Raw genomic sequence first — 23,474 nt, 5'->3', positions numbered from 1 at the left:
TCGCCTAGTCGACGAATTTAGCCGCTACCCAGAAGTTGAACATGTTAAATCCACAAATGCGGAGTCAGTGATCACATCGCTTGAGAAAATATTTGTGGTGCATGGAATACCCACCAAACTGAAGAGTGACAATGGGCCACCGTTCACCAGCCAAGACCTCAAACAATTCCTCCAAGACCTGATATCAAACACAGGAAGATCACCCCATACTGGCCGCATGCCAATGGCGACGCAGAACGGTTCATGGGGTCCCTGAATAAGGCCATACGAATTGCCAAAGGACACAACCAACCATGGCTGGCCGCAGTGTACAGGTTTTTGCGGGCCCATCATCAAACCCCACACATGTGAACGGGAGTGAGCCTGTCGGCGCTCATGTTGGGAGTGCCGATTCAAGCAGAGCTCCCGGTACACCTGAGCTGGGTAAACCCAGATACCGACATACCTTCATCAAAGAAAGACGAGTCAGGAGAAACGATCAGGAAAGCCAAGGGCATCACACTCGACACCGGGATCTACAACCAGGGGACACTGTATTAGTAAAGAACCGGGCACCGCAAAAGAAAATGACGCTGAATTATGAAACCCGCCCAAGGACAGTCCAAGATACCAATCACAGCATGATAATGGCCACCCCAGTGACCGAAGTAGTGACAAGGAATGTTTCTCACTTCAGACGAGTCCTTGAAACAATGTTGAAGGAACTACGCGAATACCGACCAATTGGCGAAGATCCTCAACCAAGACATGAAACAACAGAGCAGACGGGGGAAGAATCCTCATCCCAGATGACAAATGAACAATCCCCACAGCAGGGCATCACAGCTCCAAGCTCCCACAGGGCGGAAGAGCCGGAGAGGGCTCATACGTGATACCAGCTAAGAAAGAGACCCAAACCCTCATCCCATCTCCACGGGTTTCCTTCAAGCACGGAATATAGCACCGAAGAGGCGAAGCGGAGGATCGGTAGTAAGAGACTATGGATCCTCATGTAAAGCTATGTTGTTTAGCATTCTAAGTTTGGGAGAAATGTGGTGTAGCTGAAGAAGGCCCAGTCACGTGGACGAGGGGAGACCCAAGTCACGTGACGTGGGTGGGTTAAATAAAGTGGCCCGGAATTATGTCAGTCCAGAGCAGGCAACTGAAGGAGGTATTCGCAGTCCCTTATTTGTGTAACTTATGCCTGAGGCCTGTGCAAACCTGTGAATGAAACACTGCGTCGGATGTTGGGTCTCTGCAGACAGAACAGCACAAGGGGCAAATATGGCACTTGGTATGTCTATGCCCAGTCCGTGTGCACGCTGGGGCTCACATCCTGTTCTTGTCCTCCCTGGCCTCCTGACGTTGCTCCTGACACCCCTTGCCCTTCAAGTGGGAAATGTTTTGGATTGCCATCCATTATTATTTTGTGTTTTCAGGCATTCCGGCAGAGGACATTTTCACATATGGCACTAGTGCCCCTGAGACAATGTGCTCCTTGAAGAATGCTGTGCCAGTTATACCCTTAGAAGTTAACCATCGGGCCTGCGTGAGGTTTGAAAATGACCTTGCTGCCCCTAGACAGGGACTTTCACTGAATGCTTTGGCTGTGGTATAGTAGATAGATGCCCTCTGTTCTGAAGCAGCTGCTCCAAGACAGATTCCCTTGAAGATGGAATGCTGATATTTGGGGAGAGGGCCATTTGTGGCACAAGCTGGTGAACACCAAAGTTCTGGACTTCAATGCAGAATGGCACTGGTTCTGGTGAGGTAGCCTACGGGAGGGCTGGTAGGTCCATGGGGCAGTCCAAGGACACTTCTGAAGGCTCTGATGGGCCGGATCCTCAAAGGCATCAAGATTAGTTGGTCCCACTCGTCCAAGGGCTGAAGCACTGCTCAAGGTCTTTGGAGATCAGGCAGAGGAGAAGGGCTTCAGCAGGCCGGACACAGGAAGGGAGGCTGGGCCACTTCAGGAGTAATTTGAAGATCTTCAGCAGGCTGCTCTTCTTCGAGGGATTCTTGGCTCCAACGTAGATTTGAAGAAATAGCTGCAGGAGTCCTCTTATCCAAGATTTGAGCTAGAAGCAAGTGCAAGCTAACCTATAGTATGGATCTGCAACATTCAAGCAGTCAGTAGTTGTATTGTATTTGTCATTTAAATAGAGCCCTTTCCCCATTTGTATGGCCTCAATGCACTTTGTGGTTGGAACGCCCTCTGTGACCGCAGTCTATGTGTGGAAGGAACTAAGAGTTAAATTAAAGATTCATGTGTGCCTTTTGCCAGGTTAGGACTTAGGTCGGCTGGCTAGGCTCCAGTAAGCAGCCCAGAGGTCAAGCACATGGGCGGGCGTGGTTGGTGATATATGATAGAATGCTAGTGTGACAGATTCAATGCATGCCCAGCTAGACTTTTTTATATCATATAAATGAGACAGTAATTATGTTCACCAATCGTATATTGATCTATACACCCAGTATGATATAAGAAATACTCTCCTTGTACTAACAGTCTTGAAAAAATAGACTTAGTACCTAGTTACTTTTTCACAGTATCAAAAAACATTTTATTTTAATAAGGTTTATCACAACCAGATTTTCTTTATAAAACCAACTCTAAAATCAAAACATTTTTTCTTAAAATCGACCCAACAACACAAGGTGGACGGTAATACAGTACAAATTTTTCACACACATCGATTCCTATAACAATACAAAACAGTACATCAACATATATATAACAAATTAAACACTTCTGATCTCTGAGTGTTATTAACCCAGGTTGTACAGTCCCAACATGTTTCAGTTCCTCTTTGCGCTCAATGCATGAACCTTCTTCAGGGGAAAACAACTCTGTTATACTTATTCTCCACCATGTAATACAGGGCCCCACAACGAATCTTCAAATCTGTGCTCCTAAGATAGTCAAAAACACAAGAATAGGGGGGTGTGACTGCACATCAACATCATCCAAAATGTACGTCAAAAATAGCTCAACATTAATAGCTACACCACAATATCATTGCTGTTTAAATGCAATGTATTATGCGGGATTCCAATGGTCCCTATCAACCAATATTGATAACTACTACATACCTCGCAAGTAGGAATTCCGTAGTGATGGTGTGCCAAAATGCAACCGAATAACCTCAGACTCCTTTAGTACAGTCTATAGCAATTCTTCTTGGGGGTTCTTTAATAACCTGGATTGTGATCACTGCTGCAAAGGAACAAACACCACGCCACGGTGTATTAAACACCAATACTAATTTCCACAATCAACGTGCCACAATCAGTACTACTTCCCACACCGGGTACCCATCACTGTGTCGCAATCAACACCCTACTGCACCCTATTACACCCTGTTGTGCAATACAAAAAAATGTGTTGGACGCTTGCCAAGCTATCATTTATATCATGCATAGCCGTGTCCCACTGCAATTTCGTTACCCATACACGACTCCAAAAGTGCTGAGCCCTTCACCAGAGATAATACATCCTACTCAAAAGTACCTCTTCTGGAATACACGTACTCCTGCCAAGCCGCCAATATATGTAAAAAACACTTGCCAAGTTGACCAACCTATAACGGAAAGCCAAGGTGTTCTATTATATAAAAAAACAACAACAACAACTCCATATATATTCTCCAGTCTACTTGCATCTAGCTCTATCCGCACTACCAAATTATCCATGTACCCCGCCATTACCTATTATAGGTCCGAAATCACCAACGACTGGTCCTCCGTTCGTCAAAGGTACAACATCATTGTGAAACGCGGTTTGTAATACACGCGACCTGCACACTCTGCGCGGTCATATCAATACCTACACAGAGGCCGTAACACAAACAATGGACTAACCCCTCGGTTTCAAAAATATACAATGTATCCCAATAGATGTAGTAGAAACCAACGTCACGGCCCCAACAGGGGCTAGCGCAGATCCCCCGTTACTTTATTGTCCCTTTTCCATGCCCATGCCACTGTTAGGTCCGGCAATTCACTCAGCTCCTATTAATGTGCAGTCATTTTTTCCTTTGAAAATTTGAAAAATAAAAAGTATTCGTAATAGCGTACTTGTGTGGCCTAGTTTCAGGTTTCTACTACATCTATTGGGATACATTGTAGCATCAAAGTGATGCTTGCGAGTGCTGGTTTTTATATTTTTGAAACTGAGGGGGTTAGTCCTTTGTTTGTGTTACGGCCCCTATGTATGGCATTGATACAACCGCTTTTTCGTGCTGTCATTTTCCTTTTTTTAAAAATAAAAAATATCCATATCAGCGAACGTACGTGTCCTGGTTTAGAGTTTCTATTACATCTGTTGGGATACATTGTAGTATCTAAGCGTTTTCCGCGTGTGCCGGTTTCTATGTCCATGAAACCGTGAGTGTTAGTCCGTTGTCTGTGTCACGGCCTCTGTGTAGGTATTGATATAACCGCGCAGAGTGTGCAGGTCGCGTGTATTACAAACCGCGTTTCACAATGATGTTGTACCTTTGACGAACGGAGGACCAGTCGTTGGTGATTTCGGACCTATAATAGGTAATGGCGGGGTACATGGATAATTTGGTAGTGCGGATAGAGCTAGATGCAAGTAGACTGGAGAATATATATGGAGTTGTTGTTGTTGTTTTTTTATATAATAGAACACCTTGGCTTTCCGTTATAGGTTGGTCAACTTGGCAAGTGTTTTTTACATATATTGGCGGCTTGGCAGGAGTACGTGTATTACAGAAGAGGTACTTTTGAGTCAGATGTATTATCTCTGGTGAAGGGCTCAGCACTTTTGGAGTCGTGTATGGGTAACGAAATTGCAGTGGGACACGGCTATGCATGATATAGCTTGGCAAGCGTCCAACACATTTTTTTGTATTGCACAACAGGGTGTAATAGGGTGCAGTAGGGTGTTGATTGCGACACGGTGATGGGTACCCGGTGTGGGAAGTAGTACTGATTGTGGCACGTTGATTGTGGAAATTAGTATTGGTGTTTAATACACCGTGGCGTGGTGTTTGTTCCTTTGCAGCAGTGATCACAATCCAGGTTATTAAAGAACCCCCAAGAAGAATTGCTATAGACTGTACTAAAGGAGTCTGAGGTTATTCGGTTGCATTTTGGCACACCATCACTACGGAATTCCTACTTGCGAGGTATGTAGTAGTTATCAATATTGGTTGATAGGGACCATTGGAATCCCGCATAATACATTGCATTTAAACAGCAATGATATTGTGGTGTAGCTATTAATGTTGAGCTATTTTTGACGTACATTTTGGATGATGTTGATGTGCAGTCACACCCCCCCTATTCTTGTGTTTTTGACTATCTTAGGAGCACAGGTTTGAAGATTCGTTGTGGGGCCCTGTATTACATGGTGGAGAATAAGTATAACAGAGTTGTTTTCCCCTGAAGAAGGTTCATGCATTGAGCGCAAAGAGGAACTGAAACATGTTGGGACTGTACAACCTGGGTTAATAACACTCAGAGATCAGAAGTGTTTAATTTGTTATATATATGTTGATGTACTGTTTTGTATTGTTATAGTAATCGATGTGTGTGAAAAATTTGTACTGTATTACCGTCCACCTTGTGTTGTTGGGTCGATTTTAAGAAAAATATTTTTGATTTTAGAGTTGGTTTTATAAAGAAAATCTGGTTGTGATAAACCTTATTAAAATAAAATGTTTGTTGATACTGTGAAAAAGTAACTAGGTACTAAGTCTATTTTTTCAAGACTGTTAGTACAAGGAGGGTATTTCTTATATCATACTGGGTGTATAGATCAATATACGATTGGTGAACATAATTACTGTCTCCTTTATATGATATAAATTTGTGGTCATCCCCTGACCGTGAGAGAGAGGGAGTATTCCATTAGGGGTACTATATGCCTTCGATAAGATAGATGCCCAGCTAGACTGACATTTTTTGCATAGGTTGTTGCTGTATACTAATGGCAGAGGTGTTGAGGTATGTTAGGGGTTTCAGTGTAGACGGCTATGTGTGTTGCTAGAGCAGAATAGCATAGCCATAGCTGCATTCTAGGGTGCATGGGTGGGTGGCTGTGCCTGTGGCCTGTGTCCACAGATGTGGTGTAAGGAATGCATACCCCCACTCCTATACAAACAGGTGAGCCCCTCTTCAGCAGCTGCATCGTGGGTGTGCCTTACCGCCATCTACACTACGGACCACCTGGGATCAGTCGCCCTGTCTAGCCGTCACCACGCAGCTGCATCTGTCCACACCTCCACTGTGACTACCTGCAGATCTGAGCCTCCCTCCTCCTCCTTTCTATCCCTTCCCCTGCTCAACCCAGCACTGCCGCTGCCTCTGAGTGTCCCTGCTTTCCTGCGCTCTTCTGCAACGGACTGTAACCTCACTACGCGCGAGCCACTTCGCCCTCCTCACTACAGACCACCTGTGACTATCGTCCTCTTACTCTCTGCTTGCAGCTGATCTCCTAAGGACCCAGCACCCCTCTCCAACTTGCCCTCTGTCACCTTGCTGCTGCAACCTTCACTCCACTGCCTGGACTTCCTCCTTGTGGTCGCGACCCCCTTCCCTCCTCTCTAAAATCTCACCCTCACCCCCCTCCCTTCACCAAACCTGCAACAGCCCCTGATACCCACTCCAACCATGGGCACCCTACTGTGTGGCCACCAGCACTTCCTCTCTCATTCCCTTCCTGTCATGCCCTCTACCTACCTTTCCCTCCAGCGGCCTCCCTCCATCTCCTTCCCCTTCTCCCTCTCCCTCCTCCTCCTCCTCCTCCTCCTCTCCCTTTACCTTCCACTCACCATCATGCCATGCCCCCTCTTTCTTACCCCCCTACCCACCCACTCTCTCTCTCTCTCACATAATCCCTTTTCGTTCTAATCTCATCCACCTCACCACTGCAAATCCCTCCAATGTCATCAACATTGCCCTTTGGAATGCCCGATCCATCTGCAACAAAGCCACTGCCGCCCTCAAACTGTTTTTACGTCTCAATCTTCACTTCCTTTGCATCACAGAGACATGGATTCCCCCCTTTAATTCCACTGTTCCTGCATTTCTCTCCACGCCCTCTTTCTCCTTCTTTCATGTCCCACGCCCCTCAGGTCGCGGAGGCGACGTCAGACTCATTTATCACCCTAAATGTCTTTCCTCATCTCCTCCCTCATCTCTCCCTACCTTTTCCTCCTTTGAATATCTTTTCAAATCCTTCACTTACCCTCACGCGATACCCTTCTTAATCATTTACAGACCCCCGGCCCCCTTTCTTCCTTCTATGAAAACCTAGACCACCTTCTCTCTCTAATTTCTCCCTCCCCAACTCCTCTCTCTGTCCTCAGCGATTTTAACCTCCCTCTCTCCACCTCATCTCATCCTTCCCCTCTTCTCTCTTTACTTGACTCCTACCTCCTCTCTCTCCTTCCTACCCCCCCACCCACTCCTCTGGCTCCACTCTTGATCTCATCTTTCTCCCATCTCACTCTTCCTCCCTGGCCTCGTCCCTCCCCAACTATCTCTCAGACCACGCCTTACTCTCCTTCTCCCTTACTCCTCCCTCTTCCTCATTGTCCCCCTCCCTCATCTCCCTCCTTCTTTCGTCATGATCGCCGCAACTTCAACTCTTCTCTCTTCCTCACCTCCTGTTCTTCCTCCCTTCCCCCTCTACCTGACTTCTCTTCACTCTCACCTGACGACGCCCTCGCCTCACTCTCCTCCTCCATATCCTCCAGTCTTGACCTTCTCTATCCTCTTACTCCCTTCTCACCTTCTCACAAACCTTCCCAATCTTGGCTCTCCTCTCACCTTCTGTCCATGCTTCGCCTCCTCCGTCACCTCGAACAACGCTGGCTCAAATCCCCCTTTCTGGCAAATCAATCCTCTTACTTCTCATTTCACTCTCTTTATGACTCCTGCCTCACAACTGCCAAGCGCTCCTACTACTCTAACCTTCTACACTCACAAGCTTCTCACCCCCGCCGTATCTTCCAAACCCTCTCTTGCCTTCTTTCCCCTCCCACTCCTGACCCCTCCACAAACTCTCTCCTTTCTCCCTCTGATTTCGCCAACAATTTCTCATCAAAATTCTCTCTCTTCGCCAAATAATCCTCTCCTCTCCTTCCTTCTCACCTCCTTTGCCCTCCTCCTCTTCCACCTCTGCTAACATGACCACCTTCTCTTCTATCACCCCAGCCTGTCTCCCGTCTCCTGTCCAAAACTCATCCTACCTCCACCCCCTCTGATCCCATCCCTACCTACCTCATCCCCAAAGTCTACCATCTCCTCATCCCCTACATAACCTCTTTCTTTAACACTTGAATCTCCTCTGCTACCTTTCCTTCAGCTTTCAAACACATCACCATCATCCCTATCCTGAAGAAACCTTCTGCTAGCCCTCTTCTCACCTCCAACTTCAGACCAATCTCCCTTCTCCCCTTCATCTCAAAGCTTCTCGAGCGCTTAGCTTACTCTCAACTCTCAGCTTTCATCTCCTCTCATTCCCTCCTCACCTCCTCTCAATCTGGTTTCTGCCCTAAACACTCCACAGAGACTGCTCTCACATGTGTACTCAACTCTCTCCTCACCGCTCGCCACGCTAAGCAATCCTCATTTCTCATCCTCCTTGACCTCCCCGCAGCCTTTGACACTGTAGATCACCCCTTACATCTTAGCACTCTGTCCTCCTTTGGCTTCAAAGGCTCTGTCTTCTCCTGGCTCTCCTCTTACCTCTCCAACCGATCCTTTACTGTCTCCTGGGGCGGCTGCACCTCCTCCAACTTCCCCCTGAACTACGGCATTCCCCAGGGATCTATACTCGGACCTTTCTTCTTCTCTCTCTATACCTCCCGCCTTGCTTACGTCAACTCTTCTTTCGGCATCTCCCACCACTTCTACGCAGATGATACCCAACTCTTTCTCTCCTTCTCCTCCTTCACTTTCGACCTCCACCACACTCTCTCTTCCTGCCTCACGGCCATAAAAAACTGGATGTCATCCCACTTTCTGTCCCTCAATCTTGACAAGACTGAAGTGCTTTTCTTCCCTCCTAACACTCTCTCACCCTCCCCTCCGCCTTTCATCCACTTTCCCTCTTCCAATCTTCCCGTCTCGACCCATGCCCACAACCTAGGCCTTCATATTGACTCCTCTCTCTCCTTCTCCACCCACATCTCTCTAACCTCTCGTTCCTGTCGGCACCACCTTTTCAACATCTGCCAGACCCGCCCCTCCCTCACCTTTCACGCTTCTAAACTCCTAATCTCCTCTCTTATTTTCTCCCGTCTCTTCTACTGCTCCTCTCTTCTCTTTGGCCTTCCTATCTCTCACCCGACTCCCCTAAAGTCCATCTACCACTCTTCTATCCGTACTCTGTCTCCTCAGCCCTCGAGACTCTATTTCTACATCACTCTCTCAACTCGGCTGGCTCCCATTCCACTCACCATTGAAATTTCAATTCCTCTGCCTTGTCTACAAATCTCTCCATGACCTCGCCCCCCCCTATCTATCTTTCCTCCCTTCTCTCATTCTACTCTCCTTCCCGCCCTCTTCACTCAGCTGACCAATACCTTCTCACTGTACCCCAGCCCCTTGTGCCTCCTCACGCTTCCGCTCCGTCCAACTCTTGGCCCCCCTCCACTGGAACGCCCTTCCTCTCCCTATCCGTTCCTCCCCCACCTACCCATCTTCCCTACCTCTCCCCCATACCCTGCCCTCTTCCCCTCCCGCTCCCCTTCCTCCTGATGACCTTATTGGATGCTGTAACCACCCAAGGGTTTTAAAACCTCCGGGATCTTCCCCCTCCCCATTTCCCTCCCTCGCCACCCTACCTCGAGCAAATGTTTCTGTATACTGTACCACTGGTTTGTTTCAAGTTTGTAAATATGCTTCTGCCTTTTTTGTACTGTTGTTATAATGTAAAGCACTTTTGAGTAAAGCGCTATATAAACTCAATATACATAAACACATACTGTAAGCTTGGATGGAGTTCAGCTTCAATGCTGTTTTTCTTGGTTCAATGTGATTGGCTGGTCTCGCTAGTTCTAGTTTCCCTGGAACGAAAGTCTGAGCAGTGGGAGAGGGGCCTGGAGGGAGGGTAGGGGGTGATGCATGATTGTTTGTCAGTGAGGGTTGGATGAGAATTTGTCACAGCGTGTCACTGCGAACGCTGCCGGCATGCATGGGGGTATGGATGGATTGGAGTGTTGTGTTTGGGTCAGTGTTTCTGTATGCCTCTCGGCAGTATAGAATGTGAGAGGGTTTCAAGAGCGGGGAGGGAAGAAACAGGTTTTGAGGGCCTTTAATGCCAAGTGATTGTCAATATTGCGGGTGTGCAGGGGTAGAGCGTTTCAGATGATCAGCGCTTGGAAGGAGAAAGAGGTTCAGCCCATTCTGTTGCAGTTGTAATGTGGGACAACTAGGACCAATGCTGTGCCAGATCTGAGTGTCCTTGAGGGGTGGAAGCGATTGACTTTATCTTGGAGGAATTCCAGGCCGGTGTTGTGGATGGCCCAGTGAGTGATGCACATGGCTTTAATGGTAGTGCATCGACCAATAGGGAGCCAATGGAGGACTCTGGGAGGTAGGTTAATGAACAGATGGACTGCAGCGTTTTGGATTCTTTGCAGTTTCCTTAGCTGAAACGCTGATGTGCCTAGGTAAAGCCAGTTTGTATAGTCTAAGCAGTAGAGGATGATGGAAATGATGGCAGAGAAACAGTGAGGATGGGTGAGTTATGGGAAGATACCCCTGAGGATGCGTAGATGGAAGAAACAGGTTCTGGATACAGAGCTGATGTGTAGGGAGAGGGATAGATCTGTGTCCAGTGTGCATCCAAGGTTTTTCACAGAGGTAGAGGTTGCTGGTGGGGGGGCCTAAGGATTGAGGCAAGGGAATAGGTTAGGGAAGAAGCACTGTTTTCCTGCAGCTTAGGATTTCTGTTTTCCCAGGATTGAGGATGAGGCGGTTGGTCATCATCCAGTAGTCAATATCCGAGAGGCATGATGACACATCTGGACGCTTGAAACCTCGCGATTCTGGAATTTTAAGGATGATCTGGGTGTCATCTGTGTATTTGTAACAGGTGAGATTGTGGGAGCAGATGAGTGCGGCGAGTGGGTTTAGAAAGATGTTGAAGAGGAGGGGAGATAGAGAGGCTCCTTGTGATACCCCTTTTGTTACTGGTAGTGAGGTGGAGGTGAACGGTTGGAGGGACGCTTAGAGATGAAACTGGACATTCAAGAGAGGGCAGTGTCTTTGATTCCTAATGAGTACAGCCTGTGTAGGAGGATGGGGTGGTCGATGGTATCGAAGCTGGCAGAGAGGTCAAGGAGGATGAGTACAGTGCATCCTTCTGCATCCGCTGTTCTTTTTTTAGGTCATCCCAGACAGAAGACAGACACTAGGGGGGATTCTGTTCCTCAGCGTGGTCTGAAGCCAGATTGGGCAGGATCCAGGAGGTTGTTGGTTTCAGTGAAAAGGCCAAGCTGCTTGTATGCTGTGTGGTCCATGAGTTTGGCCATGAAGCAGGTGTTGGAGATGGCCTGGTAGTTCTGGGGGTAGAGCGGGTGAGTGAAGGTTTTTTGAGGAGGGGTTTGATGAAAGAGGTTTTTTAGGCTTCCGGGAAGGTTTCCGATGTTACAGAGTGGTTGAGCATTGAGCGTGCGATACAGCCTGCACAGATTGAGGGTAGGATGTTTTTGAGGTGGGTGTGCGATTGGAGAAAAAGAGGTGAAGTTTTGTATCGAGAGGGGGTTTGGACAGGGTCGTGCTGTAGATGGGCATGGGGCAGGAGTAAGCGTTCCAATTAAGAGATGATGGCGGAGTGTCTGTTGATAGCGACATTGCGGCAGTGTTCTGATAAGGTGTCACATAGGGATTAGGAGTTGAGGCGGGGTTGGGGGGGTTAGAGCAACCCAGAGAGTTAAATTCAGAAATGATTCTATGCCGTTACTTGCTCGGGTTGAAATAGTTTAAGATTCTGTTCTCATAGAATGCTTTCTTGGTTTTTTGGATTTCCAATCTATATGAGGAGCAGGTGCAAGTGGATCTAGGTCACCTGGCCTAAGCCTCGCCCACCTGGTGCCTTTCTGCCTGCCGCTCTTTTTCACCACTTAGCAAGCCCCGCCCAACTGGTGCCTTCCTGCTTGCCGCTCTTTTTCACCACTTAGCAAGCCACGCCCACCTGGTGCCTTCCTGCTTGCTGCTCTGTTTCCCTACTTAAGGAGCCCTCCAGCTTCTTTTCCTTTGCAGATGGGGAGCAGGTGCAAGTGGATCTAGGTCACCTGGCCTAAGCCCCGCCCACCTGGTACCTTCCTGCCTGCTGCTCTTTTTCACCACTTAGCAAGCCCCGCCCACCTGGTGCCTTCCTTCACCATCACTGTCTTGTGACCAATGCTGGATTTGACTTTTATGGACTTCATTCATTCATGGTGCGTCACTCTTTCTCAACTCTCATGCTGGACTTCCTTTGCATCTTGTACTCATGGTGACCCTGAATTATGCTGTTCCCATCTTGTATCCTGACTTGCAACATTCTGTGTTACTACTGACTTCTGCAATTGTATTCGCTCTCCACGCTTGCTTCTCCACTCTTGTTGACTGCTTAATCTCTGTTCTCTCCTCCTTTCCCTTCTCCCTTTTCCTATCTCCTCCCCTTACTTTCTTCTATGCACTTACTCTATCAGAATTGTCCCTGGACCCAATATGATAGCAACCTTGTCTGTTTCCTTCACCCTCCCATTACTGTTTTTTTCCTCGCTGCCACCCCTCCAGCACTATCTGAAATGTCGTCAGGCCTAGTATTATAGTCGCTTGTTTTGTTCCTCCCCTCCCTTTCTGCACCCCTCTCCCTCACCTTTTGTTTTTCTCCGGCTCTACCAGAAATGTCGTCAGGCCTAGTACGGTAGTCGCCTGTCTGTTTCCATTTCCTTCCCACTCTCCCCCTCCCTTCCTTATCTATGTCTTAGCTCTTGCACTATCTGAAATGTCGTCAGGCCGAGTACGATAGTTAATTTCACATCCTTACTGTTCATGGCCTTTAAGAATGTGGTTGTATTTTCCCTTGTTCCCTCCCTTGCCTTGAAGCGCTTTGAAACACATTGTGTATAGGTGCTATATAAATAAACGATCATATCATATACTCTGGCTAGTCTTGCTAAGGCAGTTTTGTTCTGGGCTTTACAGGTGGTTCTCCAGGACCGTTACAGACAGTGCTTGAGGATTTTTTGTGATTTGAGGTTGGCCGTGTACCACCTGGGTGTTGGTCCTGATCTCTAAGAGGGCCGTTTTGTTGTGGTGAGGGGTGCGAGGGTGCTCGAGACTCAGAGGTCTGAGTTTGATGGTGGGGTGGGGGTCCTGGAGGGAGAGTGCTGGGAGTGAGGCTAGATCTGGGGTGATAACAACTTTGTTATAGAGTGGAGTGAGAGGTGTGTTGGTCTTGGGCGCAGGCCGTGGTTGTGAGTGATATGGAGAAGAAGATTGCTGAGCGGTGTGTCAATGATAAGGGGCGTAGAGGTAGTGAGGATATGATGGCTGCGGTGCTGAAGATCACATCGACGGTGTGGCCTCCAGTGTGGGTGGGCATGGAGATGTGTTATCGGTCTGTAAATGAGTAGGAAGCTGTGCGAGGTGGAGGTGGAGGGTGAGAGTTGGAGTTTTACCAGAAGGGATTCGTAGTCTCTGGTGTTGGCTGAGGTGTCCTAAATTAGTAGTGGGAATTGGTGTTTGTGTAGCATCCCAGTCCTCCACCATTTCACGATCTGTTCCGGACAGGAAGGTTGTATCCGGGTGGGAAGGTCTTGTGCGCAATGGGCTCGTAATCTCCATCAAACCAGGTCTCTGTGATGAAAACGACATATGGGTTTTCTTCTGTGATAAGGTCAAAGATGTGGAATTTGTTTTTAGAGACTGACCTGGCGTTGATGAGGATGCAATAGAGTCGGTGGGGTATGCTTGCGAGTGCTGGACTGGTCAGGGTGGGGATTGTAGGAGGAGCTGGAGTGGAGGAGGGAGAGGTTGCAGGGGGTTGGAGGAGGTTGTGTATCGAGGGGAGGACATTAGGGAAAGTGTGTTGGTCGAGGTGGGTGAGGGGAAAGGGTGTGGGGGGGAGGCTAGGGCCCTATAGTGCGGTGGCAGGGTTTGGGGTCTGGGTTGGAGAATGGGTGATACTAGGTGGGACCTGAGGGGGCCTCGGTCTGAGCTATTCCTTGACTTTCGGATGGCCCATGGGGTATGGGTGAGAGTGCGGGGAGCTGTGCAGGTAGGGGTTCGGCCAGGGCTTCTCTTGCTGCGCTAAAGGAAGTGTGACTTGGGGCTGGGGGTGCTATGTTGTTCAGTTGAGGTGTGAGCAGAGGGTGCAGGTGAGTAACTAGTTGGGTACGGGGGGAATGTCGGTTTACTTGGGTCACTGGGTGGTGCAGTATTCTCCGGAGGTCAATGTTTTCATCTCCGGCACTCCATCGTGCCGCTCCTGATTACGCATAGTGTGATCTATGTGGAGGATGTAGCAGGTGGGGGAAATGGCGGATGATCAAGCGAGGAGGAGGGACGTATACCTTGGAGTTTTGGAGGGTGGGGGGATGTGTGTTGGGGATGGTTGAGTTAGGGTCACTGGGCGATGCAGTATGCTCCGGAGGTCAATGTTTTCATCTCTGGCACTCCATCATATCGCTGCCGATTACGCATAGTGTGATCTACGTGGAGGATATAGCAGGTTGGGGAAATGGGGGATGATCAAGTGAGGAGGAGGGACGTATACCTTGAAGGGTGGGGGGTGTCTGTTGGGGATGGTTGAGTTAGAATGTGGTGGGTCTCGTCAAGCCTACTGGTGCGACAGCGTGTGGTATGGTGTCTATCGTGTGGGTAGGGTGCAACCTAAGTTGAGATGTCACACACGTATGGATGGTGCGGTTGGGGTCAGGTGTGGGAGTAGGGGTGGTGGTTAGGTCGGTAATTGTAGAAACAAACACCTCGAATTGGGGCACCTGAATAGAGGGGGGCATGTCCAACAGTAGATGTAGGCTCACCTGGCTCTGGGACCCCTGGTCAGAGGGAGAGATGCCCAAATGTGGCACAACACAAATTGCAGCAGCAACAGCCTTTTGAACAACTGGATAGAGGGAGAAATGCCTAAATGGGGGTACAACAGTTGAAAGTAAACGCAGTAACATCTAGATCTGGGACACCTGGATACTGTGAGCAATGGCCAAAATGGGGTTACAACCAGTACATGCAGTAACCACAAGGTTTGGGATACTTGAATAGAGGGAGCAATGTCTAAATTGGGGGTACAACAGTAGACAATTGGCCAAATTGCAGATTTTGGTCAACTATACGATTTTGCTAAATGCAAGATATTTCTACACAACCCCATCTGTCTGACTGTGATATGTGGCTGACTAACACAATCTACCTAGATGCGAGATCTAACACAATCTACCTAGATGTGAGATATGGCTGATTTAAACAATCTGCCTAGATGCTAGATATGACTAAGTAACACAATCTATGTGACAACTTCTGGTTTCACACCCACCCCAGTAGCAGACTCTCTGGCACCAAGGATGTGGACTGGGACTAGAAAGTCCTAGCCGGCTTCCTGAGCCACACACTCACTCAAAGGCTCACTAGCCCATGAAAGCACTCACCACCTTTAGTAGCCATATGCTGTAAATGTGAATGTGCAAACCAAAAAGAATGCAAACATTTAAAAAATCCACTGTGTCAAAAGATGGGGGTGATACAAAAGTATCTCCATTGCACTGCATTGTAGATGCTGTGTGCACTATACAAATACAAGAATTCAAAAGGGAAACCTAGTTTCCCAGTATTGATAGTTTGAAGGACTCATCAATTTCCCCCTTAATAAAAAGACAGGAGACGCAAAGCTGAAAGCATCACGTCCCTTAAAAAAAAGTCAGGACATGGAGGCGCTGCTGAGCAGGCAGCGTAATGGCTGACTAGCTTCCGAGCTCCGCTAACGGCCCATTGAAAATTGTATTTGGTGGCGGAATTACTGCACCATGTCTTCTCCAAATTGGGGCATTGGTTCCTGATACTGGCCAGACCAACCAGTCCAGGTGTGGAGGGAAACCAGAGCTCGCAGGATCCGCTGTAAGCTGGTGCAGCCCTTTCCGCCCTGGGGAGGAGGAGCTGCTGTACATCGCATCAGTGCGGCGCAGGAACGGGCAAGGGGCTCCGAGACCTCTACCCCACTCCTGATGTGAAAACACATCAGCATCGGGTGTCACCACTAGACTCGAGAGGATTGCAGCGTGCGACCCGGTGGCCTCCTTGCTGCTGCGAATCGGTACTGGTCCATAGAGGGCAAGTGTTTGACCCGTACATCTGCTGGGGATGTCTGGTGAGTGTTTCACCCCCACACTATGTGGATCCCTGCTTCGGGGCCTCCCCAGTACTTTGGAGGGCAGTCTCCTGCACCGGGCCGCTGGGCATATCATATTTTTTGTGTTTTTTTTTTTTTGCAGCAGCATTTTGTCCCACCCGGCCCTGGGGTTGTGTGTAGCCCCTTGTGACCCTGTGGGGCAGGCACAGCAACGGAGCGCCGATGAGCCTGCGCTCCCAATTACATGTGTTGTGCTGTACTGGCCCTGCTGTGGAGAGCGGGCACCTCATCGTAACTTGCAGCAGTATAACAATACCCACCAACACAGGTGATATCTGAGGCTGGTCGTGCCGCTTACAGGTGGATAAACAGGGCCTCACCCTAGTGGCTTCTAGGACGAGGGAACCAACGGCCAAACAGACATTGTCCACTCCAAGGTTTGGTACGACACCTCTTCCTGATGGTGCCCCGACAGAGCCCACCCCTAACGGCACTAGAATCTATAATCTACTGTCCCTCACCCGGATCCGCCTGTACAACTACCTGACCAACTCGCTGTGCCGTGACCTGTGTCTACCTGCCCCCAGACCTGATCTGCCTTCGATTCCCCATACCTGCAGGATACACACTCTCCAGCAGCACGGGGAGGGGGGCAAATACACCTCGGCCTTTACCCATATAAGGCAGAAAACAAACACAGGCCCTAACTATATAAAGGGCAGATGTCTCCATCTGACAGACGCAACAGGGACCATCACGACTCTGTGTCCGCCTACCAACTGCACCCCGAGCTGTCGTGGTGGGGGAGAAAAGACCCGAACCAAGCCTATACTGGCAGCGTGGGTTCACAGATCTCGACCCAAGAAGGCGAAGGCTAATCTGGGGGTAGAACCTGTAGCACCAGACCAAAACTGGGAGCGCAGTCAAACTGAGGCTGCGATTTGCAACTGCCTGGACTAACAGTAACCCACTCAATCATCTGCTCTGACTGTATGGGCCTCATTAGGACCCAGGCGATAAGGGGTTTACGACGGCGTAAACAGCGCCGACCCTTACCGCCTGATTCCGAGGTCCCTTAGCGCCATGGAGGATTTAACACCTGCTCTTAGCAGGTGTTAAAATCCATGGCACTAAGGGACCTTGTTGTTAATTACGCCACCGTAATTTACGGTGGTGTAATTAACGCCTTCCCCACTCCCATTATGCCCTTTGGGGCAAAAATGGGAATGGGGAAGGGTAAATGGGTTAATGGGGACTGACCGCCCCGCCAACCTCGGAATGGGGCGGTAAGTCCGCCAACCACCATGGCGTAAACGTAGTTTACGCCATGGTGGTAAAGGTACGACCCAGGCGGTAACTTACCGCCTGTGTCGTAATGAAGTCCTATGAGTAGCCTCAGTGAGTTGTGCATCAGTCTTGGCCCTGATAGCCAATGAAAAAGCTAATTCTGTGATAAGAACTGCACGCCTTACTGATGATATAGTGCAGGAAGGCTCACGCCCTATTATTATACATAATGTACAAACTACTAATACTACAGCACTGGAAAGCGATGCAGAAATACTGACATCACCCAAACCATGTAATTCGAGACAATGATACATTTAAACTTCCTTAATATTATTAATGAAGTTTCACATGAAGAAAAGGACACACTGTTAACACACATAGGGCCTCATTATGACCTTTGCGGAACGGGTTAACGGGCTCCGCTAATGGAGGCAGACCCATTAAACCTGTTGCGCGAAATTACGAGTTCCCCTCGTGGGACCCGGTAAGGACGCCTGGTAAAACCAGGCGTCCTTACCGTGTCCCGCTAGGGGAAGAGGGAGCTAACAACAGGCCGGTCGTAATCGGCCCGTTGTTAGCTCCCTCTCCCATTCCCATTGAGCCCTGTAGGGGCTCAATGGGAATGGGGAAGGTCCGGGCCCGGGTTTCCCGGAGGGAGGAATTACTGGGTCCTCCGAACTCGTAATGGCGTGGTAATTCACCATTCTGGGAACCCGGTAAAGGAGCCTGGTTTGGCGGCAGCCATGGAGCTAATAGCTGTATGGCTACCGCCAAACTTGTAATGAGGCCCATAGAGTGCCTGACCAGTAACAAGAAAGTAAAGGCTGACTTAAGTAACACAACTTGCATATGACTGCCCCCTGCGACAAGAGTAACAAATTGAACATTAACACTGGACTGAAATGTCTACTGCTATTTTTGATAAAACATGTCCTGGAGGTATTTGTATATATCACCTCGTTGAATATTGATCTCTATGCTCTCACAGAGACATGGAATCAAGTAGCAGCAGGGCATGCGCTTGCGCTAGCTATACCCTAGGGATAGAATATCAAATGCCAAGATAGACATGAGGGGGAAAGGAGGGGGTGTAGCAGTGATATACAAAGATACTTTATGGAGTCGACTTTCCACAGATCTAAACATCGAGAATTGTGATATTCTCCACATCAAAATTGGAACAGATGCAGAAAATACTACAAACATGATTGTTTACTGACCTCCCTCTCCTATGCTAGATTTTTAAAATCAGCTATGTGATCTACTTTTAACTCAAAAACAATCCTCATGGGGGATTTTAATTATTGGCTTTTAGATGAAAGCGACTTACAAGCTAAGTCCCTGAATAAAGCCTTGACTGACCTGGGCTTCATACAATACGTGACTTCCCCTAACCACATGAAGGGTCACATGCTTGAATGGTTAAGAGACCATAATATTACTCTAGCCAGCCAAGACATATGTCCCTGGTCCGACCATTTCTTCATCCACTTTGTAGTGGTGTCTGCAAAAAAGGCTAGAAAGAAGAAATTGGTCAGCTCCATAATTCAATGTAGAAATGTAAAAAATCTTACATTAGAAGCACTGGATCCGTGGCTTACCCCTCTGCAACGAAATGTGAATGAATTTACTTCAGTAGAAGACTTACTAACATCTATTAACACACATTACAAGCAGCTGTTAAAGTGCTTGCTCCATTGCGTAGCAAGAAAGAAACTAACCTATGGTTCTCTCCAGATATACATAAGCTGAAAAGGGACAGAATTAAAGCACTATATAGGTGGAAAGAAACAATTGCTGAACCTGACAGACAACTGCATAAAATGACAGTTAAAAGTCTGCTGTTGTTTCAGCAAAAAAATCCTATTTGGCTGACTAGATATACAGGGCTCAATCCTAACCTAGAGAACTTTTTAAAGTTCTAAAAGAGCTAGAAACCCCTAAGCAAGATGATTCGAAAAAATTATTAGAGACACCAAATGGTGTAACCTAATACAAGACACCATGGACTCTAAATTAAAGATTATTAAGGAGGGGATTGCTATATCAAAAGACGCAACTTCTATGATTCCCTTTGATACTGGAGATGACTAATGTAGAACCTGGAAAACTGAGGAACAATTCACTTTGAAATCAATAAGTGAATCCATGAGGGCCTTAATCATTAAAAAACCTAAGCCTACAAATTGCAAGGGGGACGTTTGTCCAGCCCTTGCCATTAAGACATGTTCACCTACGCTTATTCCAACACTATATAATATCCAGAGTCAGTCTGGAAGAAGAGAACTGATTATGTATATCCCAGAAGATCATATTTCAAACAACTAGGTTTTTATTTGGATGTATGTTTCTGTGCAATTACTGTAAAGAGATATAAATTGAGACCATCAAGAGAACTGATTATGAATATCCTAGAAGATCAAATTTTAAACAACTAGGCATTTATTTGGATGTATGTTTCTGTGCAATTATTGTAAAGAGATAAAAATTGAGACCATCATGAAAGCAATATTTCGAATGGAAAATTATTAGATTGTGAGCATTCTAATATCTAGTCACTTGGATGTGTCAAACACTTACTCTGAATCAGTTACAGATTTGGATCTATACAATGTCCCTACAGCACATGAATACGTTTAACAATACTCATCCAATGTTAATTCATAACATTCAAACAATGAAAATAGTTAAACATGAGCTAAACTCAGGACGAATTCATTCATTTGAAATCTAATAAAATCTAGAGGGTATAGACAAAATAAGTCCTACGGCAAAACCGGGACCATTTAGCAAGCTTGCCTCAATAGAATGACGTTTGTAAACATATTGTATATTCACGTTAGTACGTGATAACGCATATAAACAAAAATTGGCCATTTTAGATTCTTTTTGGATCGGCAACCGTGGAAACATTTGCATGGTGACCAATCATACTTACAAGTATGTAAGAACCTACAAAATGGGGCTATTTAATAATCAATGTACGACCTTAGGAAACTAAATGCCTACATTTCAGGTAATACTTAGAGCTAATGAAAAATTCTGATCCCGTTCTGTAGATCCTAACGTGCATGGAGAAAATAACCGCTTAAGAAAAACATAGAGGACAGAATCTACCAGAAATCTCCCCTTTGGAGGATGCACATAGGTAAGAACAAGTGGCAAATGTATGCGAAAGTCCCCATTTCTAAGAACCAAAGTAGATCACACTTACAGTGCCACGCGCTGATTTGTCCCTAATAGAATATGGAGAGTAACATAAGCATCTGATGTGCCCTGAATGAATAAGACAACAGGAATATCCAACCAATAGCAGTGTTCCTATGGCTTTGATCTACAGGTAGACTTACTTTTTTACTACAACAACACAATGGGCCTCATTACGACCCTGGCGCTAAGTGTTTAACAGCGCCGTAAAAGGCTGCAGCGCCGTTAAACACTTAGCGCCTTACTACGAGGTCCCTTTGTGGGACCTGACCTTAACGGCTGGTCTACACCAGCCGTTAAAGTAGGGACCCGCAAAGGGACCTTGGTGCTAAGTGCGTAACCGCAATTTGCGGTACCGTACTTAGCGCCTTCCCCATTCCCATAGAGCCCTATGGGGCGAAAATGGGAATGGGGAAGGGCCATGGTTCAATGGGGAATTACCGCCCAGCCAACCTTGGAATGGGGTGGTAATTCCCCATTGAACCATGGCGGACCTGTTTCAACACCGGCACCAACCATGGTGCTAATAGCGCCATGGTTTAGCGCCGGTGTTGTAATGAGGGCCAATGTGTGTTTTAATGAAGTTTTTAAACAGATATCCTCCCTCTAATGTAGATATATACAATGTTTCCCTTACCTTTACAGTTGACATAGCTCCTTCACCCACAGGCTCAAGTGGAACTCTTACCACATCAAAAGAGTAGGAAGTTAGCAGTCTACACTATCCCATTCTAGTATTGGAACGGACACAAGAATACCATCCAGGTGATTATATATTATTGAATATGACAGTATATAATTACATTTGAAAAAACAGACTAAGAGCATATAGTTGATTACTATTTTTGAATAATGTTTTATAGATGCATACCAGTATGAAGACAAATACTGAACAATTGGAGTAAAGTGCTCCTGATGAAGGGAATAAAGTCCTGAAATGCATAGAGACAACTTTTGAGAATTGTACAACAGAAGAAACTGATTACTAACACCATATGTTTAAGTTACTACTTGAGGAATTGTCATAGTAGAATTACTTGATTTGTGAAATTGTTTCTTGTTGATCAGAATAATCAATTGAGCACAAAAATTTAGGAAAATGTATGGATGTAAATTCTAACGCATCATGAAATTAGAACTTTGGGTTCCTTCATAATTTTGTAAACCTAATTTTGTCAATTTAATCAATACAGTAAAAACTGTTACTTTTTTATAAATCTATTTGTAGTTATTTTACACAAACTGGGTGTGCGACGGGAGAGATCCACGAGTTGGTGGACATCTGTTGTTTTACATAGTTGAAACCTCCCAGTGCCAGGGATGGTTATTCTCCCTTGCACCCCCCTATTCTAGACTTACCTTTAGCTAATTTGAAGCAACACTAGGAGTGCTCCTGGTCACCAGGTGAATACAGGTTTTGCAATACCAGCAACCCAATGGGTCAAATCATTTCTAAGTGAGCAGATGCTGAACCCAACGAGTTGTCTCAATGTGTACCACAGGGGGGCATGTCTGTGGCCTATGTTTTATAACATTTTACAGTCCCTTTTCTGGACTTCCTAGAAGAGAATAACATCGAATTTACCAACTATACCGACGACACACAATGTGTCAGCCCTTTGACAGGCAGTTTTGAAGATGCTGAACTGAACATTAATAGGATTTATGGCTTAATCCAAAGATGGATGTGTCTCAACAGCCTTGCTCTCAATACAGGAAAACCTGAGTTGATGCTCATTGGTGCGGAAGCAAAAACTTGCCAGATGATGTCAGAATATACTCAGTGTCAGATTGAAGGCTGTACAATAAATATTAAGAACAATGTGAAGTCCCTAGGGGTTTACCTGGACTGCAATCTAAACATGAAGCCCAAGTGAGTAGCTTGGTGTCGTCGGCCTCTTACTACAGTAAGTTGTTAACTCAGGCACATCCTTTTATTTCAAAAGATAGTCAGGAAACATTAGCAAGAGCCTTGATCGGTGCAAGAATCGACTACTGTAGCAGTCTCTTTGTTGGGATGCCTAAGACTGAAGTCAATAGACTTCAGGTAATGCAAAATAATGCAGTTAGAGTAATTATGGACCTTAACAAAAGGGACCACATATCGGAGGCAAGAAGGAGCCTACATTGGCTCCCAGTCAAGGACAGAATCTGCTTTCGGCTGATGCTAATCTCGTTTAAGTGTTTGAGAAGCACAGCACCGGTGTATCTGAATGAGAAACTGTTCATCAAGTCAAATAGCCATAACTTGAGGTCCAACAACGCAACACAACTGAAAATTCCTGCATGTAAACTCACTCAAGTTAGGAAAGGAGCTTTCTATGTAGCAGCGCCGGTGGCTTGGAATAGCCACCCGCTGACTTTGAGGGGGGAATCCTCAATCACCCTGTTCAGGAAAAGACTCAAGACCTTCCTTTTTAATTAGTAGCTCTGTTCAAATCTTGGTTCTCTTAAGCTTTGGTGTTCTCTCTCCCAGCTGGTTGTCCCTTTTGTTCATGTGTTGATACTGTTTGACCGTTAGTGCCCTTAAGCCGCCAGGTCAGTGGCAGCGCGATACAAATGTAATAAAGTAAAGTAATATGACTGGATCTGGGACTGTGCTTGTGTTACCACCCCACAGAAGGAGTGCATGGAGGGGCCTGACCACACCTGTTTGGTAACA

Source organism: Ambystoma mexicanum, chromosome 5q (assembly GCF_040938575.1).
Source record: "Ambystoma mexicanum isolate Mex_15411 chromosome 5q, UKY_AmexF1_1, whole genome shotgun sequence".
Classification (NCBI taxonomy): Eukaryota; Metazoa; Chordata; class Amphibia; order Caudata; family Ambystomatidae; genus Ambystoma; species Ambystoma mexicanum.
This window is presented reverse-complemented; position numbering follows the sequence as displayed.